Source organism: Hyposmocoma kahamanoa, unplaced genomic scaffold (assembly GCF_003589595.1).
Source record: "Hyposmocoma kahamanoa isolate Upper Pololo Valley unplaced genomic scaffold, ASM358959v1 265, whole genome shotgun sequence".
Classification (NCBI taxonomy): domain Eukaryota; kingdom Metazoa; phylum Arthropoda; class Insecta; order Lepidoptera; family Cosmopterigidae; genus Hyposmocoma; species Hyposmocoma kahamanoa.
Genome location: NW_020653767.1, coordinates 284,083 through 300,813, shown reverse-complemented (window position 1 = coordinate 300,813; position 16,731 = coordinate 284,083). Strand labels below are relative to the sequence as shown.

The following is a 16,731-nucleotide window of genomic DNA, read 5'->3' as shown; positions in this document are numbered from 1 at the left end:
CAACACTAGTTACTTTCCAAATTTGTCGCTAGAAGGCATTGATCCAAATCTGGATCACAAAAAAGGTAGCTTTGTTATTTTTACTTTGAAGTTTTGATGGAATCTTATCGAGATATATGCGAAAAAAATGTTGTTTTTTTTTGCGGATTCAAGTCAATTTAGCGACAAAAGAATCGGAAAGACTATTTAAAAGATTTTTCCAATCTTCAAGAAAACTGAAAAGTGTTTTTTTCTATTTATTTTATTTGTGACCTTGGATTCAAGTTCTTGTATTCAAATGATAGCATCCTTATAATTATAATATAGTACAAAAAATGATAAGTCTTTTTTACAATGGAATGTATTTAGTTATTTAACTCATTAATATTAATGAATCATTCTTTGGTTAGTGTTACCCTGATATAATAATCGGGTTTGGCAAATAGAAATTATTTGTGAAATTAATCCATGGTAAATTCGCGACGTTCCATTTTTTCCTATACATAGAAGAGCTCCGTGTGAATAACTCCGTTTAGGGAAGTACTGCCACCTTACCTATTTCTGCCGCCAATCAATAACATGTGCATTATTGTGTTCCGGTATTTGAAGGGCAAGGTGCTGGTGAAATTACAGGTACATGGCACTTGTCAACTTATCAGGATGACGGACTCAGTGGCAGTGCCCCTCAGATCTTTGTGATGTATGCACTGAAAGCCGCTGCAACTGTTATTAACAGGCGTGTCGCTTATCTCTGGCGACACGACTCGCTCGTCCCGTCACTTACATTTGTACGTTGCAATTTAAAAGATTTCTAAAACCACTGATCAACATTACTTCTTTAAACAGTACGGCAAATGTTGTAAATTACACAGCCATGTAGAATGTCGGATGTAGTATCGGAACGCAACCGGATTTGAAACTAGCGCGTTCTATATTCAAATGTTTGAATAGCGGTCGAGATTCAGGTTATGTTTTAGTTTTGCAAATGATTGTGTTTGCACAAAAAATCCTTGATCGGCGCCGGTTGCTTTGCGGTGCTCTCTTTCGCCATTCAAGCATGAGCTAATTAGGGTAAAGCTATAAATTACCTTGTAAAGATACAATCCTCCAAAAACTCGTGAAAGAGTTTGTCCAGGAAGTCCAGCTTAACTATTTCTGCCGCCAAGCAGTAACGGGAGCATTCCTGCATTCCGGTTTTGCACGGTAAAGATGATGGTGAAGTTACAAGCACATGGGACTTGTCAACTTATGTCTCAAATCTTTGCGGTTTAAAGCTCTTAGTGGCATAGGAACTGCTATGGACAAGCGTGTCGCTGACCACCAGGCGGACGACTCGTTCGCTCCGTCAGTTGGCATCACAAAAAAAATCTCTCCAAATTCAAACTGGTTAATGGTCAAACCTGATGGGGTGTGGTTTACGATATAGATATCGTTATCATCGCAAATAATATCTTTGCAAATTCCTGGTACTCCAAAAAAGTCTAGACTTTTGATGCTAAGAAAGTGTCTTTGACTAGGGAACCTGGAAAAAATCCGGATTTTAAAACAAATCCGGATTTTTTACGCCTTCCCAAACAGAATTTGGGAATTTTGATAGTGGTGGTCAAATGATGAAACAATTGACGCTCTATCACATTGACCTATTGGTATGTCAACGCTCTATCATTTAAAATTGATCTTTTTTATTTCAGAGATTAAAATGTTAGACTATTCTAAACATTTACGTTTGTTATTAAATTTTTTGACAGCCACGTAGTGATGTTAGTGTTAAACATTAATTTTTTTCCTAATTTCTTTAAGGAGACTGAATTTCAGAATTCGAGTGTTATGATAAACAAATCCTATGCATAATTTCGAACAAGACTGATTATATAGTGTTATGTATGGATCCCAATTACCTACCGAAGATTACATTAATATGCTTTTTTTAAAAGCAAAACATGAACGTTTTCGAAGGGTTGCAAACCTTCTTCGATATGCAGGCTTCGTCGCTTGTTTACCTTCACTATTAGAGAGAGGTGTTGCTACTAAACATTGTCAATTAATGTGCGAATATTCGCAACATTCAAAAGTGAGAAGCAACGTTATCCCATTGGGCACCGCCCCGCCGCCGCCGTTCTTGATTTAATGCCATGTAAATACATGCTATTATGTTTATTATCTGTGGCACAAATGGCGACCGCAAGCCGGCGTCGAAATTGACCTTCCATCCGGTGACTAATAATGTTCATTTTTATTATTTTATATATTTTTGTACCATCGTAGCACTTAATAACAATAAAGTAGATAATATAAAGGACTAATTGACATTATCAGCTTTAATACAGAAACGACCGATTGAAACCCTCTTTGGGTGGCTAAGTTTATTTTTTGGCGTGAAAGTTACAGATCGAGTTACGAATTCGAAAATCCGAAGACGAACTAAGGTCCAGGACATAAAGGTAACAAATTTAAGATGAAGCTGGGCAAGACATATTGCGAGACGTGGTGAAGACAGACGGAGTAACGCGATAACCGAATGGTGGCCAAGAAATCGTTATAGAAACGTGGAACGTCCTGCAGCGAGACGGGTGGACGACATTGGCAAAGTTGCGGGCAGTAGATAAGTGAGACTAGCACAGGATCGTGGTGGATGATGATGATGGTAAAGTCGCTTTCATGATATCAAGTGACAGTACGAACGAGTTGTGCACCTGGTGGTAAGCGACACGGTTAACTATAACAGTTGCAGTGCCACTCAGAGCTTGACACTGCAACGATCTGAGACATCATAAAGTTGACAGCCTATAGTTTTACCAGCACCTTTAAAAACCGAACCGCAGTAATGTTTACATTACTACTTGGTGGCAGAAATAGCTATTGTAGCCGCCAGTATTCTGGTTATCGGAGGTATTCGACTTGTGTCTGTGACACTCAGAGATGCAGATAACACAGAATATGAGTTTCGGTAAAAACCGGAAACCTGAAAACCGGAATAAACCAACTACTTCGGACAAGCGGACCCTTAACCTTCTCACTTGAAAAACTGAAGTTCCAAATGAAATGTCAAATAAAATTCATTTAAAAAAAATAATTGAGAAGTACTTTAGACCTGAAATATAAGTTTAGTTTAGAATTTGAAACGCAGAGAAGGGTTTTAGAACGTCCAGAATATAACATTTTAAACTGAACAAAATAATTAGTAAATTTGGTTTAGTAATAACAGCATATTGTTAAAATATTTAGCAAATCGATGTAGTGTTAATTAGAATATGTTCTTTGGTTACTTAAAAATAGTATAGTTTCAGAACTATAGTTCAGAATAGGGTGGATGCATTAATATTAGACATAGCTGGTTGATGACTAACACCATGACATGAGATTGGGTGATGCATGTCAATAATACTTCTTTCGATGGAAAAGATGCTGTAATTACCAGTAGGTATCACATTTGTTAACCAATTCGGTATTCTCTAAGGAAAGAACCTTACACAGGCTTACGTCATGTTCATGACGTCATGCACATGTCATCATTACAGAAAAATGTTAGGGCCGAGCCGGGTTCCGAACCGGATAAGGTCACATGATATCACATAATCACTACACAAACTTGACAAGTCTGTTCTGAACCTTAAAATCGTGGAGATAGGGTTGTGTTTTAAATGGTACGGTTACAAGTGCGTAACTTCTGAACTGGTATCTGTTGTGGCATTCACAAGACTATGGATCATCCGGTAACCATTTGTCATCGTCATCCTATATACGATCCACTGCTGGACATGTGTCACTTCTAAAGAGAATTTAACTGGAAGACAGTTTTATAAACGAGCTTGAATATACTAACTTTCTTTTCTACTTAGGCATGTCAATTTTGATGACGGTGTCAACTCACACACATTACACTGATGGGCACGGGACTTCTCCAAAGAAAATATTTTGGCGACCTCAGTAGCCCAATGGTGCCGGTTTCAGTTCCCGGTAGCACCAACTGGCAAACCAAATTTTCTAATTGAGTGAAATTTGTTGCTTTGGAATGCATACTACAGGGAATTGCCTGCCTAGTCTGGCAGGTGCATAGTAAGTGGAGGTGCATGATCTCTGCCTACCCCAATGGGACGCTGGTATACAGAGTTATTTGTAAAATACAAACAACCTCTCGAGAATATATTACTAACATCATAAACAACAATTTTCGTTCCATGACTTTTTAGAAAACATGTAAGTTTACTAAAAATAGACTCGTACTGTCTGACACTTTTTAGATCTGTGTATCGTAGTAATTTCGGGCGCAGGACATTTGCGCTTAAGACGTAACCATAAATTATCAATTAAATTTTAATTTCCATTATTAATTAATAATAAACTTAATAAAAATTCATATTGTTACAACAAAATAATTTGTGAAACGTAATGTAGCGTAAATTGGAATGTTTCTTTGTAAAATTAAAAATAAGGTATTTAATTAATAACTTTTGTAACTATAGTGAAAAAATAGGGTGGTTTGCATTAAATTAGACATAACTAGTCGATGACTATACCACCTCAGTCAACCGTGACCGTGAGACGTGTAAAGGGCCCGAAACGTGGGTTTGTTTGAAAAAACAAATATACGCAATTTAAATGCAGAAAAATAGTTTCATTTCCTATGTATAACAATCGCGAAAACCTAAGAACTCGGTAATAAAATTTTGATTTACCCGAAAAGGGACACATGCGCCAGAGTTCTTTGCGCCGCCGAAAAATCAGCAGTACACCAGCATAACTTTCATTAAGTAGGCACCTCTGTGCCTAAATATACACATTTGTAAAGCAACCTGTGAAGTGCCGGCGCACACATCGACTTTTTAACCGACTTAAAAAAGGAGGAGGTTCTCAATTCAATTGAAACCAAAATTTTTTTTTAGCTAGAACTTGGCAAATAGTTGTAATTCCACGAGCTTTTAAGATCGGTTTTTTTTGCATAAAAAAGTTATTGAAGAACAATTAAAAAAGATACCCAGCGCAAGTGCACTAGACGATTAGTAAATTGCTCCTGTTCCAAGTTGAAATGTGCAAGCGTCCCGACGACCCCCACCCAAGCACCTGCGTTTTGCATTGGACCGGTAATTAAGCTGGTGCTTTCTTTTTTTAACCGACTTTAAAAAAGGAGGAGCTTCAATGTCGTATGTTTTTTTGTAAAAAAAGGTTACGCGATAACTACGACATTCGTGAACCGATTTTGATGATTTTTTTTTTGTTGGAAAGAGGATACCTCAGAAGTGGTCCCATTGCAATTTGAAGAAAATATTCCTCCTCTAAGGGTGGCAAACTAGGGAATGAATGACTTTTGAGGTCGGTTTTTTCGTTTCGTTTTTATAGTACTCTCTACTGAGATTATGACCGCACATACTTATCACAGTTTAAAGCGATTTAATTAAATGAGTTCTTAGGTTTTCGCGATTGTTACACATAGGAAATAAAACTATTTTTCCGGATTTAAATCGCGTATATTTGGTTTTTCAAACAAATCGACGTTTCGGGCCCTTTACAGGTCCCATGGTCACGGTTGACTGATTGAACATTTTTTTATGATAATAAGTGACAGGACGGACTCGTCGCACAACCTGGTGGTAAGAGACTGTCTGTCCATAGCAGTTACAGTGCCACTCAGAGCTTTACATGAAAAATAAATGTAGGCCATACAAAATATTTCTCCCGGCCCGGAAATTGAACCAGGCACCTCTGCGTGGTAGACTAGCATGGTAACCTATAATTACACCACATGTTTCGAAATGACTCAGCGGTGAAAGCCTCGATAAAACTCGAACTGGAACCTCCCGCATGAGGGCAAACGTAATCCCAACCAGCCAATCGTTGCTCCAATACTGAACGGCAAGAGAACAATGGCGCTGTTCTCGCAACAGCCAACGCAACGGGTCGAGTAATAAAAATAAAAATCCGCCATCTCTAACATACGTTTCTTGCACAAAAACGAGTATAGGAAAAAATATGGTACTGGCGTTGGACATTGGCGAGTTGTCTTTCAATACGTATTTGAATTACGTCCCGTTTTGAAGATTAGTGTCCCGCTGTACCCAAAATATTTAAAAATTTCACATTTTCAAAAACGCTTCGACACGACAGGACATAATCCATATAAAAAAATCATGCCAAAGGTGCCATTCATATTCAAGAACTATTTAATTACTGCGAATTAATACCGCGCCGTGCGCAAAATGAATTTGTCATTTATCAAGTGATTCCCGACAATATTAGCGATGAGGGTTCCTTCAAAGTCGCTTAGCAAACAACACCGATTACGTAATTTCAAATAATTTTATAGGAGAGTGAAAAACCTGCATATATTATTTATTGTATACAAGATTTTTTACCTTTGTTAGTAATAGGTTAATTTATGGATAATAAATAATTGCATGTGTTGGTGGTATTATTTTTATTGATATTTAAGTTTTATTTTGACCTGTGTAACGTTGAATAGTAAAAACTGCCAAATTTTGACTTGAGCGATTTTGTTTGCTAAGCGACGATATGTATGTATTTGTTTTAATAGGTATTTATTTTACAAACAAACCAACGTTTCCGGGTCCATTACAGATCCCATGGTCTCGACCATGTCTCGGCTGACTGTGATGGTAAAATCATCGACCAGTTATGATAAACAATAGAACTATAGTTACAAAAGTTATAAATACCATATTTAATTTACCAAAGAACAATCCAATTTACGCTATACGCTGTTTGTAAAATATTGTATATTGGCAGTATTAATTTTTATTAAATCAAATTTGTTTATTAAAAGGAAATTATAAACAAATTAAAACATATTATTTAGTACCATTTGCAGTCTTATATCTGAATGGTATATTTCATCGGAGGAAATACTAGTTACAAGGAATTGGTATATCATCATTATCAGTGACGAATGTTTAAGTACGGTCAACTCTATGGTTTAGCTAGTGTCGTGCTCCACAGATGTTTAAAACCGTGCCTAACTTCACAGCCTTTGCTTAATACACATCTACATAATGTTTTATTAAACAAAACTCATGTTAATTAATGTTATTCGTTCGCAGTTTCGCAGACACAGCAACCGGTCAATACACAATGGCGTGACTATAACAAAATGCCTAAACCGGCCGCTCAAGGCCGCGCAGATTTAAATTTAAACTTAGAACACACGTTCCATTGTCGTTGCGCGACGCCCATATTTGGAATATGGCGGGAATTTTTAATTTGGAACGTTTTTCGGTCACCATAGACACGGGTTAACGTATTAAATTTGAACACATAAACTCATAACAGAAATTAACATTCTTACACTAGTGTCACAGTAACTTTTAAATGAAAAATAGTTCTAGGCATAACATTAATGCGAGGAATAAAAATAAACTGACTGTCCTAGACAGTCGTCTTCACAGTCACAAATTCATTTAAGAAGCAATGTATACGCTTCTATAATAAGATTTCGGTTGATAGTTTACAACAAAAACTTAACGCTAAAGGTTATACATATAGTTTCAGAGCACTTGGACGATAAAAATCCATTGTACAGGCACTTTTAGCACTTTCCCGATTGTAAATGATCCCTGGAGTTTCTTACTCATTCTTCTCTTCTCGTCGAAATCTGCCTCACGAATGAGTAGTAGAGTTTACAATGTGACGATTTCAAGTGTAATTTGATTACCTATTAAATATATTTGAAACGGAATGACCAAAATGTTTGGTATTTTATCTATGCTCTATCGACAGAAATGCGGATTTGACTGTCATAATGTATAAGTCCTTTATCAGGAACAGACGTCATAATCAAAAAAGGATCTTTTTTTAAAATGACATTAAATTGTTGTTTATACAGCTGTTCCGTGTTGCCATAGAAATAGTACGTTTTCGTTAAAAATTTTAATTTTTAACTGACTTCAAAAAAGGAGAAGTTTCTCAATTCGACTGTATTTTTTTGTGTATGATACGCGATTACTCCGGCATTAGTATTGGTCCCAATTAAATTTGATGAAAATATTCCATCTCCAAGGGTGGCAAACTAGGGGTTGAATCCGGTTTCGCGCACTTTCAGTAACTGATTCCAAACTTGGCAAATAGATGTAATTCCACGCACTTAAGGTAATTTAAAATGTAATCTCTCAAACTTTGTATCAACATAATAATACCACTGTGATAAAACGACATAAATAATGTAATATATAGATAAGCAACCGTTGTGTAACGTCAAATGTCATCTATCTGCCTCCTATTAAACTGCCTCTGTGGCCGAACGGTTACCATGCCGGACTGCCACGCAGAGGTCCCAGGTTCGATTCCCGGACCGGGAAAAATATTTGTATGGCCTACAGTTATTTCTCTCGTGAGTTTGAGTGTAATTTGTGGTTGTCTATGTGTGTGTCCATGGCACCCGCGACCCTGGGTTTCCCTAGTGCGGGGCTATGTTGAGTGTGTACGTTATTTATTTATTTATCGTAACTGGTACAAGGTGTAATTTTCGGTTGAGCAGCTAACATACACTACTGCCACCTTACCTATTTCTGCCACCAAGCAATAATATGAGAAATAATGCGTTCCAGTTTCGAATGGTCAGGGTGAAATTACAGGCACATGGGACTTGTCACCTTATGCCTCAGAGTGACTGGCAGTGTCCCTCAGATCTTTGCGATTAAAGCTCTGAGTGGCACTGCAACTGCCATTGACAGGCGTGTCGCTTACCACCAGCGCACGACTTGTTTATCCCGTCCTTAGTAACAATAAAAAAAAATTTCAAACAAACCAACGTTTCAGGCTCATAATAAATATAATACAATTTATTCGAAAATATAGTTTAATTTCCAAATTGCTTAGTGACAACTTTTATTCGTAAAGCAGTCACTGGCTGTCCCAGTGAAACCGAAACAGGCGCGATTGTTTATAATATATCATAGTATTTATGTGGTCTGTGTATATTATGTATTAATTTCGTATCTTATCGTTTAAAACATTTATTGTTCTCTTTTTTAAACGAATTATAGAAAAAAGATTGATTTTGTTGATTCGAATCCAGCTCGAACAGTAGGAAAGAAGATAGCGGAGCCACACATTTTTTGGGCCCAGTCATGCGACGAATTGTGAAATTGTTGTTTCTATTCGCCTACCCTGTTATTTTATAGACGCATCCTTTTCAATGGACATTTTTTATACTTATATTTTTTTTATTTTATATTGTATTATACAGTGTAGCAGTTTTTAATCATATAATTGATACAGTACAGTAAAGTGATCTTAATTACTTTAGATAACAGACATTTCAGGCTTATCCGCAAAAGATACGACTGACTGAAAAATGCTGTGATAACTCATAGATACGTCGAAAAAATCATGTATGGCCGCGTTTATTTAACTTCGGCGGAGACACCGCTTTGTCCTGTTATATTGTGTAATTGAAGAGAATTCAAAAAACGTTGTACGTATATTTTTTTAACCGCGTTTACATTGTAACCGTTTTTTTATCGAGTCCGTTATCATTTTCAAGATATTCTAATCGTATACAACGAAAACACATTTGTGTCCTCAAACTCGGTATTCTCTAGCTGCTAAATTTACAAAATACCTAATCACAGAAAAAGTAAAAACCTTAACATCCATAGCATTAGTAAATTTCTCTATAAAAATAATCAGTGTTTTGTTACAAACGAATGCACGTAATGTTTAGGTGAAAAAAATAAATTGAGAAGCCATCCATTACAAAAAATCCACACATGGCATTAATAAACACACATCGCCGAGAGAAAGCAACGCAGATATGCGAAACTGTTACACATCGCTTCACAGACACTATTTAATTATCGAAAACCCACGCGGAACATCACTATTATTGTTTTTTTAAACACTTATTTTACACTAAAAAACACTTACAGTTTTATATTATATCCGACAAAACACCTTTTTTTAAAGAAAAAGAAAAAACCGTTTTCTTTTTTAAACTGGTTCGAAGTTTAAAATGTAACGTATAAAAGGCGCGTGCCGTATGCTATGGTGTGCAATCGCGGACTGACGCTCGAGCGCGACGCGGCTTCCGCTCCGAGATAATATGTTTTTAGGATTCTGCAAGAGGAAGCGAAAAACGGTTGGCTTTTTTTCGTAAAATCAATGCCGTCACCACGTGGTTACCGCTTTGAAATAACAGGACCATACCTTCTGTTGTAATGTCAAAGGCAATAAATCCATTAACATTTAATTATTTACAGCTGGTCACATTATTAAGAAATTAGTTTTTTTTTTAAATTCAATTTAATATAATAGCAGGTGTACAATAAGAAAGATATCATTATCAATCCGTTATAAGTCCCACTGCTACGTACTGGTCACCTCTAAAGAGAGAGATAGAAAAAACAATTTAACTATACAGTTAAAAAGAAAAACCACGTCGTAAAAGTAAAGCGTACTATGTCTTGATGATGAATTCCCATACACACCATCGTACCCCTCTCCACCGATTGCAGTATCTGTTATTTAACTTGAATAGCTGCTTCTTTAAACAGCCTGGATCTAGAGTCACAAATATACAACCGGTGTCTTTCATATATTATCTCGTTGTAAAATCAACACTAGTATTTATGTGGTCTGTGGTCAACACATTCTTATCAGGGGGTTATAAAAGGAAGTGTTATATAATTTTTGTCGTAATTGAGGTGTACTATCTTGCCACAGTGTAATAAGAACTAGTTAATTCCATTAATACATAAAAGGTAATACATAATGTAGAAGTAAATTTTTCAAAAATGAATTGTACAAAAATATTATAGTACGTGAAAACTAAACCAAGCAAATTAAAATTCATTTGACAAAGACGTTGTCGGGAATTAAACCCCATACTCTCACCGTTAACACAACTAAACCATTACTCAAAAAATTACATTACTAAACAATGGTAAAAAAATAATTAAAAATTTAAAAGATGTAATTAAAATTCACTAATAAGATATGAATCTATTGCGTAATAACTGCTGTTCTGTTAAAAAACGTGCAACCTTTAAATGTAAGGTTGTTGCACTGCTGGGCACGGGTGTTCTGTATAGCAAGGGCTTTTCTATATGACACGGGTGTACTATATGGCTCCCATCTGCATTGGATCAACGGGACCCTTGCTCAGCTGAACGATGTTCGTGCGATGGTAACCTGTCACAAACTAGAATTTCTTTTTTCCGAATTTCATTACTCCGAACACGGTTCGACTTTTTTTATTAGTACGATGACAGTTTTGGTATAAATTTGCAACACGTAATTGTCTTACAGGAGAAGTATCGTTTGTCCGAAAACCTATTAATAGAATAATTATTACACATATGTATGTATTCTTTGGGCAGAAGTTTGTCTGGTCTAATCATATTTGTTATACTGTCTGCTTTCCATATAATTTAAATTGTTAACTGCCTCCGTGGCCGTACGGTTACCATGCCGGACTGCCACGCAGAGGTCCCAGGTTTGATTCCCGGGCCAGGAGAAATATTTGTATGGCCTACATTTATTTCTCTCGTGAGTTTGGGTGTAATTTGTGATTGTCTATGTGTGTGTCCATGGCACCCGCGACTCAGGGTTTCCCTAGTGCGAGGCTATGTTGAGCGTGTGCGTTATTATTATGTTATTATAGATTGCTGAAAATTCGCTTCGACAAAATTATTCTTAGATAAAATTATACCGCCGCCGTACAATTTTACAGGGAGCTGAACGGTTACCGAACAGCTCCAAAATTCTGGATTGTGCTTTGCTGGTGCACTGTAAGTTCCACGTGACTTTCGTCAAACCATTGTGCTATGTTTTTCCAGTCATGTGAAATGTAATTTAAAAACAATGGTCATAGTGGCGAGTACCAGAAACGAATTTGCTTGTATTTTCTAGCTGGTTCGACTCACTGCTGTGGGTTTAGGTTAGGTTAGCATATGAAAAAGCTGCACGAGATGAACCAGCGAAGAGAGACTTTTCTGAATCTTGGCAACTATCAATGATGTACGAGTGGTTTCTTCTGAGATATTTTAGAATACGCGAATTTACGCGATCATACCAACTACAATGCAGACTCTGACTTCTTGACAACGGGATTGTTACACACGGCCGTACGCGCCTAGCCGGTCAGAGCTAGAATTGAGAGGAAAACGAATAATTCAGGAGCTCTGACTGACCGAGCGGCGTAGCGACCAATTGATAGGACCGGTACGGTATGGGAGACACCGTACCGGTATAAGAAAAAGCGAAAATTGGTATTTGTGTTCATTCGCTTTCATTCGCATTCTTTCGTTCTCAGTTGTAAGACGTGTTAATGTTCGGTTGTAAGTCAGAGTTTCTAATGAGAATATACAGTCCACTTCTAAGATAAAGGAGTTTCGAGGAAGGATACCGAAGGATCGGGGCAGGGTTCAACAAACTCCTTTGTACATTTTATACGTTCTTTTTTGGTTGTCATGATGACGGTGATTTGTTGATAACGTGTTGATTACATGTAATCAGGAATGTTATCCAAATTTATATTATTTCGTAAGAGCCACTATCGAAGACATTTAATTTTTGTAATGGAATCCAAGAAAGAAATTACTCTCAGTCTTGGCTGTATGACGCATTAGTGCCTTTGCCTTTTCCAATGGAAAAAACAGTACCAAAAAAGGTAGGTATTGTGTCATGTGAAAAGTCGACTTTTATTTGTGGAAAACAATTACGGATCAGCACCAGGGACCACCTTGAGAGTGTACCCTTTCAAACAAAAAAGAATTTTCAAAATCCGTCCACAATTCACGGAGTAATTTTAAAACATACATACACCCGAAACGTATAACCTCCTCCTTTTTTTGAAAGTCGGTTAAAAAAACCGTAACGTGTTTTCGGACAAATCAAACAAAATATATTCAATAAACACACAAACAAAATTCTGTAACTCATGTTTCTAGCTTGTGATATGTAACCTTACGCGATACAGCACATGACGTCATGAATATATTAAGTCCCACTTTCTTTAACAGTCGGTGAAACTACCCCACTTTGTATGGATCCCATACTAACACATAAGTACAAAACGCAAAACGATTGTATGTAGATTGAGAAATTTCCCTTTTGTCTTATGCACAACGTTTACTGACTTTTAAATCACTTACTACTCGTACAAATCGAAAAGCGCTGAACGGGCAAAGTACTTACTACATACATACATGCTTCAGGCCCAAGCAAGCAAGTCCACAGGTTTATATGAAAAACGTACTTTTTTATGATACCAAATGACGGGACGAACAAGTCGTGCGCCTGGTAAGCGACACGCCTGTCCATAACAGTTGCAGTACTAATCAGAACTTGAAATCGCAAAGATCTGAGGACTGGCATTGTCGTAAATAAATTGTGATTTCACCAGCACCCTTCAAAACCGAAACGCAGTAGCGCTCGTATTACTTCTTGGCGGCAGAAATAGGTAAGATGGCAGTACTTCCCTGGACGAACTCTTTCACAAGGAGCTCGACTGCTAGTTAAAGTATTTTCAACCGATGGAAAAAAGCAGGGAGCTTCTCGGAAGTCGCATAATTTTGATGATTCTTTTTTATTGGAAAGAGGGTACCTCAGAAGTAGCCCCATTTAAATTTTAAGAAAATGTTTCACTTCTACGGGTGGAACGACATTAAGGGAAAAATCCGGTTTATTGAGGCTCACCCATTTTCCGTGAACCGATTTTGGTTTGATTGAGTCCAAACAAAATAGGCCTACTGTAAGTGGAGGAGGAGTTGGGTAGCCTGCGGTTTGTCCTGATTGCATCATTAAATGAAGGTTGTTATATTATTGTAATGTCATCGGATTTCATAGTAGACTAAATTTCAAGTCGATCGGACTAGTGGAAATATAATTGTAACTTATCGTGTTCTTACGTTTTCACGATTGTGACACAGGAAATGAAACTATTTTTCCGGATTTAAATCGCGTACATTTGTTTTTTCAAACAAACCAAAGTTTCGGGCCCTTTACAGGTCCCATGGTCAAGGTTGATTGTCAACGATACAAAATCTTATTACAAAAAATATTAATTATCTGATCTCATTCCAGTAGTGGGCCGTCTACAAGTCGATCGAATGAATATTTCGATTAGTCGCACACAACGTGAGGTAATGGTTAAAAGCAAATTGTAACGGATTTAAACCACGTGACACTAACTAAGCAGTTATTTCACAGTCATTTCACGTTGACATAAAGTAACAAACTTATTTTGTAATAACTAGCAACAGTGCAAGTATTTAGGAGCAGTAGAGCTCCTTGTAAAAAAGAATTTCATTGCCCGTTTCTCAAGCCAAAATTTCATAGGTTTCTCACATGTGACACTAAGGTAAATAAAGCCGTTAAATCAATAATTGCAACTTTTTCATAAAAAAAAGCCGACGTCAAAAGTTGACGGAACTACATCTACGTTTGCCAAGTTTTATTGGGAGGAATATTTCTTCAAATTTAAATGGGACCAGTACCGAGGAGGGTTCTCTTTAAAACAAAAAAGAGCCATCATAATCGGTTCACAAATCACAAAGTCGGTGAAAAACAAAGATCTGCAAAAAGTACATAGAAAAATTCGTAAGTTCTATTAACTCGTTCCGCAGCTCGGTTGGGAGAGCAATAGCCCCGGTTTCGCGAAAAAGTCCAGTGTTCGAGTTCAGGAGGACCAAAGGAATTTTTCTTTGTATTTTTGTATCAATAACTGCTTTATATTATGTTGTATCGTCTCGTATGTATTTACTTTTACTCCAATTAACTATTTCAGTCATATGGATTAAATGGGGGTTTTCCCTTTTCTTCCAAGTTGACTATAGATGCGAAAGTCACGGGTTCGGTTTCCGGTAGAGACAATTTGAGAAACGTGATTTTTTTAAATTGACAAAAATAAGTAAGGGAGGCAATACCTCCCTGGACGAACTCAACATCATGATAATCCAATAAAATATAGTATTTTAATATTTACCAATCTCCTCAGTGTTTTCTGTTTTAGTTTTATGTAAAACTTGAACAATCTTCACGGCACGATTCGACATGTCGCCATTGAGGCAAAAACGTAACTAAATAGCTTCATTATATGAAATTATTTTAAATATAATACGTCATTACTATTTATATACTGCACTGTACTACTATTGCAATATACAGGGTGCTAAAAAAACTCTTTTTTACAGTTACTAGTAGCGCTTACCACCAGACGGACGACTTTTTCGTCCCGTCACCAGGTAACATAAAAAGGTAAAGCTTCTTCAATGTCAATAAGTGTAGTGACTCACTAGGTCCCTGAGGTCGACGGTCCCGCTGGCAACAAATAACTATGTCTTTTAAGTTACGTACTTTAGTGAATATGTAGTAGCAACACCTTCGTATGGTGAGGCTTGTGAACCTTGGAATACGGCGGACTATAGCACATTTTAGAGTTTAATTTGAATGATGACTACGGTTTACCAGCGGTTAGTATTGTAGGAGCTAGATGATGTAGTTCCGGGTTGGACGACCAGTAAGACTAGTTTAAATAAAACACACAAGTTTTCTCTGCTTGTGTTCTGGATAACCGGAGTTAACTCCATTGCACTGGTACAGGGAATTCCGTAGGTTGAGATCACGGTAGCCTTTTTTTGTAATATAAAGTGACGGGACGAACAAGTCGTGCTGATGGTAAGTGACACATCTGTTCCGTTCAGAGTTTTAAATCGCAAAAATCTGAAGGAACACCGCCACTGCACCCATCGCCTTGAGACATTAGTTGACAAGTCCCATGTGCCTGTAATTTCACCAGCCCTTACCCTTCAAAATCGGAACGCAGTAATACTACACATTACTTCTTGGCGGCAGAAATGGGTAAGGTGACAGTACTTCCCTGGACGACTCTTTCACAAGGAGCTCTACTGCTGCTTAAAAGTAGTGGCTAGTGTGGCTGTCTGGCATTAAAACAAAATTATATTAAAAAACATCATGTATAGTTTTAACTCCGTAGTAAATTATTGATTTTCCTTCTGGGTTATCACTTCCTTTAATGTCAGTAGTTCAGTTTAGACCTACCGCCGAGTTATAGTACCTACTATAACAATAATGTGCTAAACAACCACACTAATTACCTAATCTCCTTGTACTTGTGAATACCAGAGCAAAGGCTCACTCGGAAGCACGATCCAAAACACTCAGACAAGAACCAATTTAGCAAAAATTCATTTCTCAAATTTATCCTACAAGGAATCGATTCTGGGACCTCCGCATCCAGGGCCGGCGGTATAATTTGTTAGGCCACCGAGATCAAATTATAAATAATAATATTCACCATCATCCATAGCTCAAGTTCACCTATTGCCTGGCATAGGCCTCCTGTCGTTAATACACTTCCGGACACATAATTCGAGCCACCACGCATTTTCAGTATGAAGTGACCTAAGCTTAAACAATGTTTGATTGATTACAAACTATTATGCAATTTTGAAACTAGGATACTAAACGTCTTTTCTATAAGTCTTTGTTGGGAATTTGGATTTGCGAAACCGGGGGTTAAGTTTTTCTTCAATGATAGCACTATATTTGTATTCTAGCCCTTTACGACAAAAATGCAAGGTGGCTCGAATTACGTGTCCGGCAGTATATAAACATTAGTAATGTGCGGTTTAGAAGGGTAAGGGTGCTGGTGAAATTACGGGCACATGGGACTTGTTAACTTATGTCTCAGGGTGACGGGCGCAGTGGTAATGCCCTTCAGATTTTTGCGATTTAGAGCTCTGAATCGCACTGCAACTGTTATGGACACGCGTGTCGCTT

At 37.2% G+C, this 16,731-nt stretch overlaps 1 protein-coding gene across 1 annotated transcript in view; it reads right to left on the bottom strand.

The window, feature by feature from the left end:
* Positions 1 to 9,998, bottom strand: part of LOC113228996 (spectrin beta chain, non-erythrocytic 2-like) — a gene marked incomplete at its 3' end in the record, with an annotated part of 66,138 nt that extends 56,140 nt beyond the window's left edge. Inside the window, exon 1 of the mRNA XM_026462464.1 lies at positions 9,774 to 9,998. The remainder of the gene's footprint in view (positions 1 to 9,773) is intronic.
* Positions 9,999 to 16,731: the final 6,733 nt, after the last annotated feature.